Raw genomic sequence first — 12,403 nt, 5'->3', positions numbered from 1 at the left:
TTTGATTGGCAACTGATTTTAACCTTTATTTGAAATGAAAGGACATCAACATGGGTGATCAATATCTGCTGCAGCCACTCTGCATATATACACTAGGATAACATCACAAGCTAGTTTGTGCCTCAATGCCTGCCTTATGCATAGCAATAGCACTTAGACTGATAAACCACTTCATGGTGCTTTACAGCACTAAGCGGTTTACAGAGTCAACATATTGCTTCCCAAAATCTGGGTCCTCATTTTAATGACCTCAGGATGGAAGGCTGCATCAACCTTGAGCCTGGTGAGATTTGGATTGCCAAATTGCAGGCAGCCGAAGTAGCCTGCAGTACTCCTCTCTAACCACTGGGCTACCATGGCTCATAGCCAGATAACTTATGCATATAGCCAAGTACTTAGACATTCCTCAATCCATCATGAAAAGACAGGCATGTGTCTTTAATCCAAATTTTCAAGGCACACAACAAAAGCCTCTTTCAGATACTTATTTTAAAGTAAATTATCTACAGAAGCTTTGTCACGGTTTTTGAGAAAGTTTTATTGCTCATAGTACATATAGATCTGTAGTCCTTTTGCTGAATTTGAGAACAGCTGATTACTAGGAGCACCCAAAGTAGATTTAATTTTATCTCAAAATTTATTCCTTTTACCTTTTCCCACATCAGTGAATGTATTCAGAGAACATATTAAATTATGGTTTGATTAATCAGGGTTTATTGAATTATATAGTTGATCCATGCAGCAAACTAAGTCACAAACAAGCAAACCACATTTTAACATTTTACGTGAACCTAATTACTGCTTCCTGCTTTCATTCAGGTTTGAGTTCTAAGGGCTGACACTGATGTGATGGCACATAATTCAGTTTGCATAGCACATTAGGCCAAATATCTGAACCCTGTCTATGAGCTGACAGGAATACAGGTAGTCCCAATTTACAACCATAATTGGGACAAAAATTTCCATTGCTAAGTGATGTGGTTGTAAATTGTGATGTCACGTGACCACATCGCTTAGCAATGGAAATCCAAGCAGTCCTTATTGTCGTCGTAACTTTAGACGTGCAGTTCCTTAAGTGGGAAGAGGAGAGTCCAAAGTAAAGAATATGGGTGACTGCTGTTGTGTGTGTGCAGCAGAAACTCTGAACAAGTTGGGAAGTGAGCTGCAATGCAACGGGAAAAGATCAGGAAAAGAACAGTTTGCGGCTCAGGAGTTTTCTTGGTGTGCTCCAGCTCTGGCGCCATCAGAAGCCCCTGAGCTGCAGTGAAGCAGCATGGTGCAAAACAGCCACCCAGGAATCTCCAGCAGTGCAATGAAAGCTGCTGCTGCTGCATAAAGCAAGTGCTCCAGGAAGTCCTAGCCACTCTGCATCCTTGCCATCCCAGCTGACCTTTGCCATCTTGTTCCTGCTGTGCCTGTCCTGGCTGCTGGCCACAAGAGGCCGTCTTTCCCAGGTCTCATGAGAACAGGCACGTGATTTGGAGAATGGCGCAAACAGCCTCAGGAAGAAGGACTGGCATGGTCAGCAGCTGTTTTGCACAGGCTAGGCTGGGTGCACCTCACTAGCAGCGGGAGGAAGATGGTGAAAACCAGCTGGGTGTGGCAGGGTAAAGAGCAGAGGCCCGCAGGGGCAGCCACTGAAGCCCTGGGCCTCTTCTTCAGCCCCAGCCCCACTACTGCCTCCAAGGCAGGGGTCTTCAACCTTGGCCACTTTAAGACTGGTGGACTTCAACTCCCAGAGTTCCTCAGCCAGCAAACCCCTGCTCCAAGGAGTGCTACCAAAAGGGCATAGATGGGAGGGGGGAGATAGGCAGGTGGGGGGAATTGAAGCACCCCTGTTGTCTCAACTGTGGGCAAGGCACCTTAGTTTGATCATGTTACTGTGGGCACACTTGCTACTTCAGGGAATGTCAAGTCACTTTTTTCAGTCAAACAGAAAGAATGGCCATAAGTCAAGAACTACATGTTTGTGCAAACTGAGATGAGCACCTTCTTCAACTACCAGATTAACTTGAAGCAGATTGACTTGAAGCAGACTAATATGTTATGCAAATTCTACATATAATAATGAGCCATGGCCAGAATCACAAATTATGAGCATGCATTTTCAGGGGGGGGAGAATCAATTTTTACTATTTATACATCAAAGCTTTCAAAGGAACATCATGCCAAGTGGGGTACCTTAGTGGAACGCTAACAAAAAAACCCAGAGTGGATTTTCCCTTTAGGTTCTGTTTAAGGACAGAAATAGCAAAGATTACATCACCTGCTTTCCTGAATATTAATTAATGTGTCCAGAACACACATGCAGAAGTAATGAGTTCTCTAGACAAACCCTATGCTGTGGTCAGAATTTGTACATTAATTTGTGGCAGCCAAGAAATAATAAAAGTTTTGTTTTGCTCACAGTGGTAAGTTTAGCTTCCCTTACACATCAGAATACTCAGAAAATAGAACAGATATTGTATACTTGACTATTTCACCACCTCAGGTAGCAACATCATACTTAAGGCTAGGGACACAAGTATGCATCAGGTCATACCCTAAATCCTGTATTAATAGTAGTAATAGAAACCTGGAATAAAATGTGATCTTCACCTTATAACAGTGAGGCAGCTAACCATGCCCTCCTTCAGGAAACTGTTAATTGCCACAGGTATAAAACTTCCCTCTCTGCCCAATACTGTTCCATTTTTTCAGCACGTTTTTGTGCTGAAAACTTCCTCTCTGCCCAATACTGTTCCATTTTTCCTCCTGACTTATACTCAGTTTTTTTTTTAAAGCTCGGCTTATACTCAGTATATACGGCTTATACTCGAGTTTTTTTTTTCACATTTTGCAGACGGAAGCCCTGCCGGTGCAGTGAGAGGCGGGGGCGGGGCCAGCCTTCTCAGCTGAGGAGGAGGGTTTCCCCAAGTAGGTGCCTCATTTCCCACCTCGGCTTATACTCAGGTCCCAGTTTACCCCAGTTTTTGGGGTAATTGGGGACCACCTCCAGTGAGGATAACATGCCCTCCTTCAGGAAACTGTTAATTGCCACAGGTATAAAACTTCCCTCTCTGCCCAATACTGTTCCATTTTTTCCTCCTGACTTATGCATTCTTCATCTAAAATGTATGTAACCCTAATGGTTCGTGCCAATTTATCTTCCAAATATTAATTTTATTTTTAAATAAATAAAATTTATTTGTTTGCCATCCATTTTGCTTTGAGATTACTCTGGGTGCCTTAAAGTATTAAATATTCACCATTCCTCCAACTTTCTTCTGTTAACTTTTAAATTGTAAGTTTCTTAAGACAGTCCTTACCATTGCTGTTGTTCATATAATTATGTTAAGCACCAGTAGCTGTCACTTAATGGTCAGTTGCTTAACAATCATTTGAAGTTACATCAGATCCCAAAATTAAATTGACTTTTTTTGGCCAAGTGTGATTAGACACACAAGGAATTTTTCTATGGTCCAGAATAATTTAGTGTACATGCAAACCAACAGAATAATAATTATAATACCAATAAAATAATTGCCTTACACACTGTAAGCTGCCCTGAGTCTTCAGAGAAGGGCGGGATATAAATGTAAATTAAAAAAAAAAAGGGACGAAGTAAAGAAAATAATAAGGATAAATATTAATACTACAGCCACACTGCATAGGTAAATATACACAGACATAAAGGTACTTACAACCAGTCCTCTTAGGTTATGACTGCCACATCTACCCTTCTACAGTTACATGATTGCATTTTAGGAACTTAGCACTTGCTTCACATTTACAACCTGTTACAGCACTTTGTGGTCATGTGACCACAATTTGAAACATATTTGTCTTTCTACTGTTTTTGACAATTTCCAGCACAAAAAAACCATTAAGAATGGATTCACTTAATGCTCCTGTGGTTCCCTTAATTGTGGTGACTTACTTTACAGCCCACATAAAACGAGTCAGGTCACATAGTGACCTGCTTAATAACCATAAAGACTTACGATAGAAATTCCAGATTCAACAGTGGTCATTAAGAGAGTACCTGTACCATGACATGTTAGAAACAACAATTCTATCAAATATTTTGTCCTGTACCTTCAAAAATTTGTAGCATTCTGTATGTGTGTGTGTGTGGGGGGGGTATACCCAAACTACACGTACATGTACAAACTACATCTACATGGAGGGAAGTAAGCAGTGGGGAGCCACAGGATTCCATCTTAGGCTCAGTACTCTTCAATATCTTCATAAATGACTTAGATGAGGGAATAGAATATAAAAATTTGATTAAATAAATAAATAAATAAATAAATAAATAAATAAATAAATAAATAGAAGGGGAACTCATTGCATTTGCAGAGGACACTAAGCAGGCAGGAATAGCCAACACCCCAGAAGACAAGCTCAGGATCCAAAAAGATCTTGACAGACTTGAACAATGGGCCCTATCGAACAACCTGAAATTTATGTGTGAGCGGGTGGGGTGGGGTGGGGTATACCCAAACTACACGTACATGTACAAACTACATCTACATGGAGGGAAGTAAACAGTGCTTTATCACTGGAGATTTTTATGAAGAGACTAGACAATCACTTGTCTGAAATGGTATAGGGTCTCCTGCTTGAGCAGGGGTTTGTAGAAGACCTCCAAGGGAGCTTCCAGCTCTATTCTGAGTAACTAAAGATTCCACTTTTCAAACTTCTGAGTACATAAATATACCTTGTTTTAAAGGAAGCAGATGTAAAAAAAAGACAGTAAAAAGGCGCATACCATAAAATATGTTAATCTTTGTATAAACAATTAGTTTCCTTTGTTCCCTCCCATATCCTTACCCACAATTTAAATTTGTTCAGGAGAAAAATAAGGAGGAGTATGGTTGTAAAACATTTTTATAACCATTCTAACTTTTTTCAGTTGATATTAGAGATCTAGACAGACAAAAATCCATACAGTGAAGTGTACAACTTATTTTTTAAAGAGACTCAATTACATATACCTAAAAATTTAAGGATTAATATTTTACTTGAAACCAGAAACTTTTCTTTTGGGACTGATGGATAAGCAATTGAGAAGAAAAAACCTCTTGGAACTTGGTTTTATGACAAATGCGGCAAGACTATTAAAGGTGGAAATATTTGACTACTCACAATGGAGGAAGAGATGATGATGGAGCTTGTTAAAATGGCCAAACTGATAGTTTTAATTAGAGACAAGGCAAGTTTAATATCAATTGGAAACCCTTTACTGACTTTGTGTGAACCTAAAAACCTGAAATTATATTTTGTTTTGATGATTAGAAAAAAACCCAATTATGGTTACATTACAGGTAGTCCTCCACCTATGATCATATTAGAACCCAAACAATTTTTAAGTGAAGTTTACCCCATTTTACAACTTTTGTTGCCAGTTATGTTAGTAAAATGGTTAACTGAATCTGGTTTCCCCACTGACTTTTGCTTGTCAGGAGGTTGCAGCAGCTGATCACATGACTCCAAGGCACTGCAAACGTCATAAATATGAGTCAGTTGCCAAGCATCTGAATTTTGATCATGTGGCGATGGGGATGCTATAATGTGAAAAATGATGTCACTTTTTTAGGGCTGTTGTAACTTTGAAGTCACTAAATGAACTGTTGTAAGTTGAGGACTACCTGTAATTATTTTTTCCTATAGAGTAAGAGGATATATTTATAACTGCTGCAAAAAAAATCAGATATTATTTCTTTATATTTTTTTCTGCACTTTTTTCTTTTCTTTATTCTAATATTAGTTTGTCATTTTTCATTTTAAAATTTTAATGTTACATAAAAACAATTTTAAATTGTACCTATGACTATCATTAAGTGTTGTACCTTATGATTCTTGATGAACGTATCTTTTATGTACAGAGAGAGTATGCACCAAGACAAATTCCTTGTGTCCAATCACACTTGGCCAATAAAAAATTATATTTCTATTCTATTCTATTCTATTCTATTCTATTCGCATGAAATGGTATATCTCTAGTATCCTGTAAGTATCCTGTAAGAATCTCATTCAGAAAACGTCTTTCTCATAAGAACATTCCTTTAAGGTAATGGGTATCAAAATGAGAGAATAATTTCCTAATTTGGTGCCCCCAGAATGTCCCAGCTGAGTAACCTGAAAAATAGAGCATTCTCATCACCTGAAAACCCATCCCTGTCATTGTATTTAAAAGGAAGGAAATGTCTCACTTCCAGAGCTATTTTAGAAACAAATCAATGGGTGGGGATGTTGTTAACCATTCCATAGATAGGCCTTGGATTTTACAGTTCTCATCCAGATGTGATGCAATGGTTATTTCACAGCCATTCATGATAGAGATTTTTTAGCCAGTAAATGAAGAATTTGAATTTTCAAAACTACTGGAATTATATTTTTTAAATCAAGAATTATATTTTTTAAATCAAGAAACTAAACTATTTTCTCCTGGAATCATTTAGGCTTATCTTTTAAATAGGTTTATTTTGTTTCTAAACATTTATACTCCAGAAACAAGAAAAATGACTTTATAACTACTGCCTTTTCTTCTTTTAAAGATTCCCCACTGAAACACAAAATTGTCTCCTCCCAAATTTATTCATTGTTCCTATAAAGTCACCAGGATTCAAGCTAGTTAAGCCAACGCTGCCCAATTCCTTGTGTCTTAGTGTCCAAAATGCCCAGCCACAATTTCTATACTTCATGATGAGTACAGCCAATTTTGCTCAACAATTAGTGTGAATATGGAGTACTTACCTTTCTTTCCCCCTACATAGTTATTAGTGCTCCTAGCATTTCCATTCATGTTCCTGAATGTTATTTTGCTACCTGTCTTTTCTTCCAGGCAGATATACTCCATTCCGGTTTTCGTTCTAAATGCATGAAATACATCTAAATAGCCCTAATCCTTACAAACTTTGTTGCACTTGGAACACATTCACCATGAAAGCACAAGCAATTACCTCCCAAAAGGCACTTTGCATTTAATGTGCCTCTTCCAACTATTCCCGTGAGGTTCTTAAACTAGCTCTCAAGGGAGTTAATAGGAATAAACCAGAAGATTAAATACAATTTTACCTTGCAAAAATACACTCTGATGCTCATTTACACATCCCCTAAACCTTGTATATTCTTACACAAAAGAAACAACTTGCTGTAACAAGCTTCTAGCTATTCCCTCTGCTAAAAATTAGATTTTGACTGAGATCAATCAGCTTCCTCTTTTCTCCTCCAATTATGCCAAAGTCAACTTTCTTCACAGACTACTGGCATATTTCTCTGTGGTCTTATTCCACAGCTTCTGCCACAGTAGCTTTAAGGATAAAAAAATCTCTCAATTTTTCATTATTTAGCAGTCCTTATTTCTACAATATATTTAATCCAATCAGATTTTCTTAATAGTGGTTGTCCCAACATCCAATTACCAGCTCAATCAAAAATTAGCATATACAACATTCTCATTCATCTTCCTCAAGAAATGTTTAATATCCCTTGAACTAAGACAATACTGGCAATTCTCCAGAGTCCAGCCCATCACTAGCCCCTTCTCCATTGGTCAGGTAAGAAAAAGAAGATTGACCATCACAGCCAATCAGTGTGTCTTGTACTGCCAGGACTTGGCACCTGAGTTCTGTAACAAAGCAGCCTGTATTTTTTTTCCCAGTCACTCTTTCTCCCCAGCTCTTTTTCTTGGAGGACTGATTATGCAAAACAGGTCAACTGATTGGTTTTAGGTGTTGTCTTGACTAGATGAAATTATTCAGTGTATTATTAGGTCTGATTTAAGTTAACCTTAACTATTTATGGATTAGCTGACTGGATCAAATTATTTTTTGATCCTACTATTTCACTGACTGTTAACTTTTTTCTTCATCTGGAATCTAGTATTAACATGCAACACAATGGAATCAACAGTTATCAAGAATCCTTTAATCTGTATGTCCCCAATTTGGGCACAGTCCTGTAAATTCCCTTCATTCTGTATGAATATCTAAAACAATAGGTGACCATGTTTAAGTTTTAAGCCACACACCCATCAACTTTAAATTTCAGAGCTACAGTATTCTATTCCCTTTTTGGTAATATGTTCTTAACATAAAAATAGCAGACTACTACAAAAGAAGCAGTTGTTAAGACATAATCAGATATTTCTTTAAAATGTTTTTTACAAGCTATCAAGAAAACAAGTATTAACAAGTAGTGTTTAAATACTATAATTATTAAAACTTGCCTCAAGTCCCTCCAGATTGAGGTGGGGATTGCATAAATAAAAATTCCACCAATGTACATTTTTCTTTCACAACACACTTTTTAAACATCAAGCAGAAGAGTTATTTCTCCACGTATCAATTACTGACCGAAGAGGGAACAATACAGTACATCTTCTTCCCTCTTCGAAGAGGTCTGAAAGTTTAGTTACGCCTCTTTGTGCAGCTAAAACCTCCCAACAGAAAATCCTTAAAAAAAAAAAAAGTGCTGACCAAGGAAGGATCAAACAGGCAGCCACTCAAAAAACTTTTGGCATCTTAACTGTAATTCTCCCCCAGCCATCAGTGGTGGAGTCACAGGCACCTATCTGAAACAGACAGGTATTTAAGAAAAAGTTGGCGGTTTTTTTTTTTCAAGTTGAGCTTGACCCTCCGATTGACTTCACTGAGTCCATGTAGTTTCTTGTCAACAATATGGAAGTAGTTTGGTTGGCACCGCCTTCTTCCACGACGGTTTTTTTTTCCAATTTTCCAGGCCAGCCGACAGCCCGAGCATTTCCTGATGGTCGCCCATCCAAGCGCTTAATTAAGTCAACTCAAGTTTTCTGTGCGGGTTGAGGGGCCGATACGCGCCGCGCTTTAATTAGTACCGTGATCAAAATGTTTTCCCCCATCCCAAAATGTGTGTGTCGTCCCCCCCAAAAAAACAATTTCCAGCCTCATCCTCCCAGTGAAGACACCCCACCCCTGTCAATCACACGGCTCTTTCCCATACGCAGGACGGGAGGGGGGGGGGATCTGAGAACAGTATCAGAGTTGGAAGGGACCTTGGAGGTCATCTAGTCCAACCCCCTGGCTTACGCAGACGACCTATACTAGGGATTGGAACCGCCGAATTGCCGACCTTTCTGATCGACAAGCTCAGCGTCTTAGTCACTGAGCCACCCCACGCGCGCCCTCGTCTCTACACACCCGAGGGGAAACCCTTCCCCCCACCACTTTGACTCAGACGACGATAATAAGAAAAACAAACCCATTCCTCTCCCTCTCCCCCACCTCAGCCCAATTCGGCGCTCCCCTTTCTCCCGCACTACCTCAAGTCGTCGACGCCGCCACCTCCTTCTCCAACTCACAGGGCCGGGCCTGGCTGGGGGGTGTGGGGGAGGAGAGAGCGGCTCCCTCAGGTGGCCACTGACAGGAGGAGGAGGAGGAGGACGCGGACGACTACAGGGGATGCCGTGGAGGGGAGGGGTCACGAGTGAAGTACGCACGCGCGAGGACAAGCCGCGAGAAGGGGGGAGCGTTCAAGACGGAGGGGGGAAAAAGGCGGGCGAGCAACTTTTAGTCTCGCGCCGAGCGACGCTCCGCCCCCTCCCCCTTCAGCGATCTCCTCAGGCGCTTCCCTCAGTTGGCTGCCAGTGTCTGCGCACGCGCGGACGCAGCGGACCGCCGGCACCTCTTTCTTTCTTTTTCTTCTTCCTCCTCCTCCTCCTCTTCTTCTTCCTCCTCTTCGTCGTCTTCCGCGCTCCCATTTTTGAAGCCACGCCTCTTCAGAGGTTCGCTTGCCCTCTGGGGGGCCACGCCTCTTCCTCCGCTGTGCTTGTTTGGAGACGCCTCCCCTCACGTCTCTTGTGGGCGCCTCCTTCCTCCTGAAACGCTCTTTCTACGTCAGCCTTCCACCGATCAAGCCACGCCCTCTGTCTCAGAGTTCGTTCTTTCCTGGGTCACGCCCCTTCCTCTCTTTCTGAGCGCCGCCTCCGCAACCGAGCGCCTCCATCTTCTTGCGCTTGGTACAAAGCAACACCCGCTTGGCTCGCCTTCACTTTGATTCGCCAACTTGGGTGACGACCAAAGTTATTCCACCAATGAAAAGTTCCGGACCGTGACGGGGAGCCAATGAAGGGCAACGGGCGGGATATAAACCATCAGAGCCTCGCCCCGATTGCTATAATCTGAATTCACCTCATTTCATTTTACCTTCCCCTCCCCACTTTGCCCTGCCATTCATTTCCACTAAAAGAAAACGACTGTAAATGGTCCCAAATTATCATCGACCTTAAAACTATAACAAAAAGAACTCCAAAAGGAATTTTTCAAATGGGAAGGGGAAAATAAAACTCCCTCAAGTATAATACTCGCTTAAATTGAAGTTAAAGGAGGGGGTTCTAAACTCATTTCGTACTGCTGGGATTGTGACTGGATGGGGAGAAACAGGCTCAAGCTCAATCCCTCCAAGACAGAGTGGCTGTGGATGCCGGCATCCCGGTACAGTCAGCTAAATCCGCGGCTGACCATCGGTGGCGAGTCATTGGCCCCGATGGAGAGGGTCCGCAACTTAGGCGTCCTCCTGGATGAACGGCTGTCTCTAGAAGATCATTTGACGGCCGTCTCCAGGAGAGCGTTCTACCAGGTTCGCCTGGTACGCCAGTTGCGCCCCTTTCTGGACCGGGATGCCCTATGCACGGTCACTCACGCACTCGTGACGTCTCGCCTGGATTACTGCAATGCTCTCTACATGGGGCTCCCCTTGAAGGGCATCCGGAGGCTACAGTTAGTCCAGAATGCGGCTGCGCGGGTGATAGATGGAGCCCCCCGTGGCTCCCGCATAACACCTATCCTGCGCAGACTGCACTGGCTACCTGTGGCCTTCCGGGTGCGCTTCAAGGTTTTGGTGACCACCTTTAAATCGCTCCATGGCATAGGGCCGGGTTATCTACGGGACCGCCTACTGCTACCGAATACCTCTCACCGACCCGTGCGCTCTCATAGAGAGGGACTCCTCAGGGTGCCGTCAGTGAGGCAATGTCGTCTGGCGACGCCCAGGGGAAGGGCCTTCTCTGTGGGGGCTCCCACCCTCTGGAACGAACTACCCCCCGGACTTCGTCAGCTTTCCGACCTTCGGACCTTCCGCCGCGGGCTTAAAACATACTTATTTAATTGCGCAGGACTGAGTTAGATTTTAAATTTATGGGTTTTAAATTGGGTTTTATGTCTATATTTTTTAATTATCGGACTTTTAGAATAAGTTTTTTAATTGCTTTTATATTGTATTTATGTGTTTTTAAGTGCCTGTAAACCGCCCTGAGTCCTTCGGGAGATAGGGCGGTATATAAATATGATCAAATAAATAAATAAATAAATAAAAAGAGATCTCCTGATGACGGTAGCTAGCTCACCAGGAAACATGCAATATTAGCAGTGTGCTAGTTCAGAGGTCTCTAACTTTAGCAACTTTAAGCCTGAAGGACTTCGACTCCCAGAATTCCCCAGCCAGCAAAGCTGGCTGGGGAATTCTAGGAATCGAAGTCCTTCAGGCTTAAAGTTGCCAAGGTTTGGAGACCCCTGTGCTAGTTCCATTTTTACTAAAATCATCTTCCTATACAGATAGTCTTCAACTTACAACAGTTCATTTAGTTACCAAAGTTACAACAGCATGAAAAAAAGGGACTTACGACCATTTTTCACACATATATGACAGTTGGTCATGTGACTTACATTTGGATGCTTGTCAACTAACTCACATTTGTGACGGTTGCAGTGTCATGGAATCATATGATCCTCTTGCAACCTTCTGACAAGCAAAGTCAACGGGGAAGCCAGATTCATTGAACAACAACCGTGTTACTAATTTAAGAATTGTAGTGATTCCCTTAACAAAAGTGAGAAGAGTCATAAAATGAGGCAAAATTCACTTGACAAATTTCTCACTTATGATCACAACTGAGCCACAATTTGTTGCTAAGTTGAGGACTGCCTGTATTCTCTCAAAATCCAAAGAACCTGATGAGAATTTGAAGAAATGGAATTCCTGCTAAATTGTGGTGAGTGACAGATGTTTGGTCATAAAAAGGGATCCAATCACCACAGCTTTGTGCCATGGTTACTACAAAATTACTCTCCAGGATGAAAGTACCAGACTTCTCCATGCAATTCTGGAAAATGAGCAGGCAGCTGACCATCCTTCTACAAGAGAATCTTGAGTTTATCATCACTGCAGTGGTGGGTGAATATTTATGGAGACAAAGCAGCAACAAGGATGGAGAGATAAGCCCAAAGTCACAAGATCCTTGTACATCTTGCATTCTTTTAAGTTCCCTACTGAAAGCATGAATAAGATTTTAAGGAATACATAAACTTACTCGTCTAAAAAGCTGCCACTGTTCCCCATAAAAGATTGGTTAACAAAAGCAAAAAAAAAAAGCAACAAAAGT

At 41.6% G+C, this 12,403-nt stretch overlaps 1 protein-coding gene across 5 annotated transcripts in view; it reads right to left on the bottom strand.

Annotated features, from left to right (window-relative positions):
* GATAD2A (GATA zinc finger domain containing 2A) overlaps positions 1-9,775 on the bottom strand; it is a 132,897-nt gene extending 123,122 nt beyond the window's left edge. For 2 of the 5 annotated variants that reach the window (XM_058162514.1, XM_058162515.1), the window contains exon 1: positions 9,287-9,775. The gene's annotated coding sequence lies outside the window, so the exon portion shown is untranslated. The remainder of the gene's footprint in view (positions 1-9,286) is intronic. The other 3 variants (XM_058162504.1, XM_058162506.1, XM_058162510.1) reach the window with 2 other exon arrangements.
* Between the last annotated feature and the right edge of the window lie 2,628 nt (positions 9,776-12,403).

The sequence above is a fragment of the Ahaetulla prasina genome, chromosome 1 (genome assembly GCF_028640845.1).
Source record: "Ahaetulla prasina isolate Xishuangbanna chromosome 1, ASM2864084v1, whole genome shotgun sequence".
Lineage (NCBI taxonomy): Eukaryota > Metazoa > Chordata > Lepidosauria > Squamata > Colubridae > Ahaetulla > Ahaetulla prasina.
Note: the sequence above shows the minus strand (reverse complement) of the source record. Positions and strands in the feature narration are given on the sequence as shown.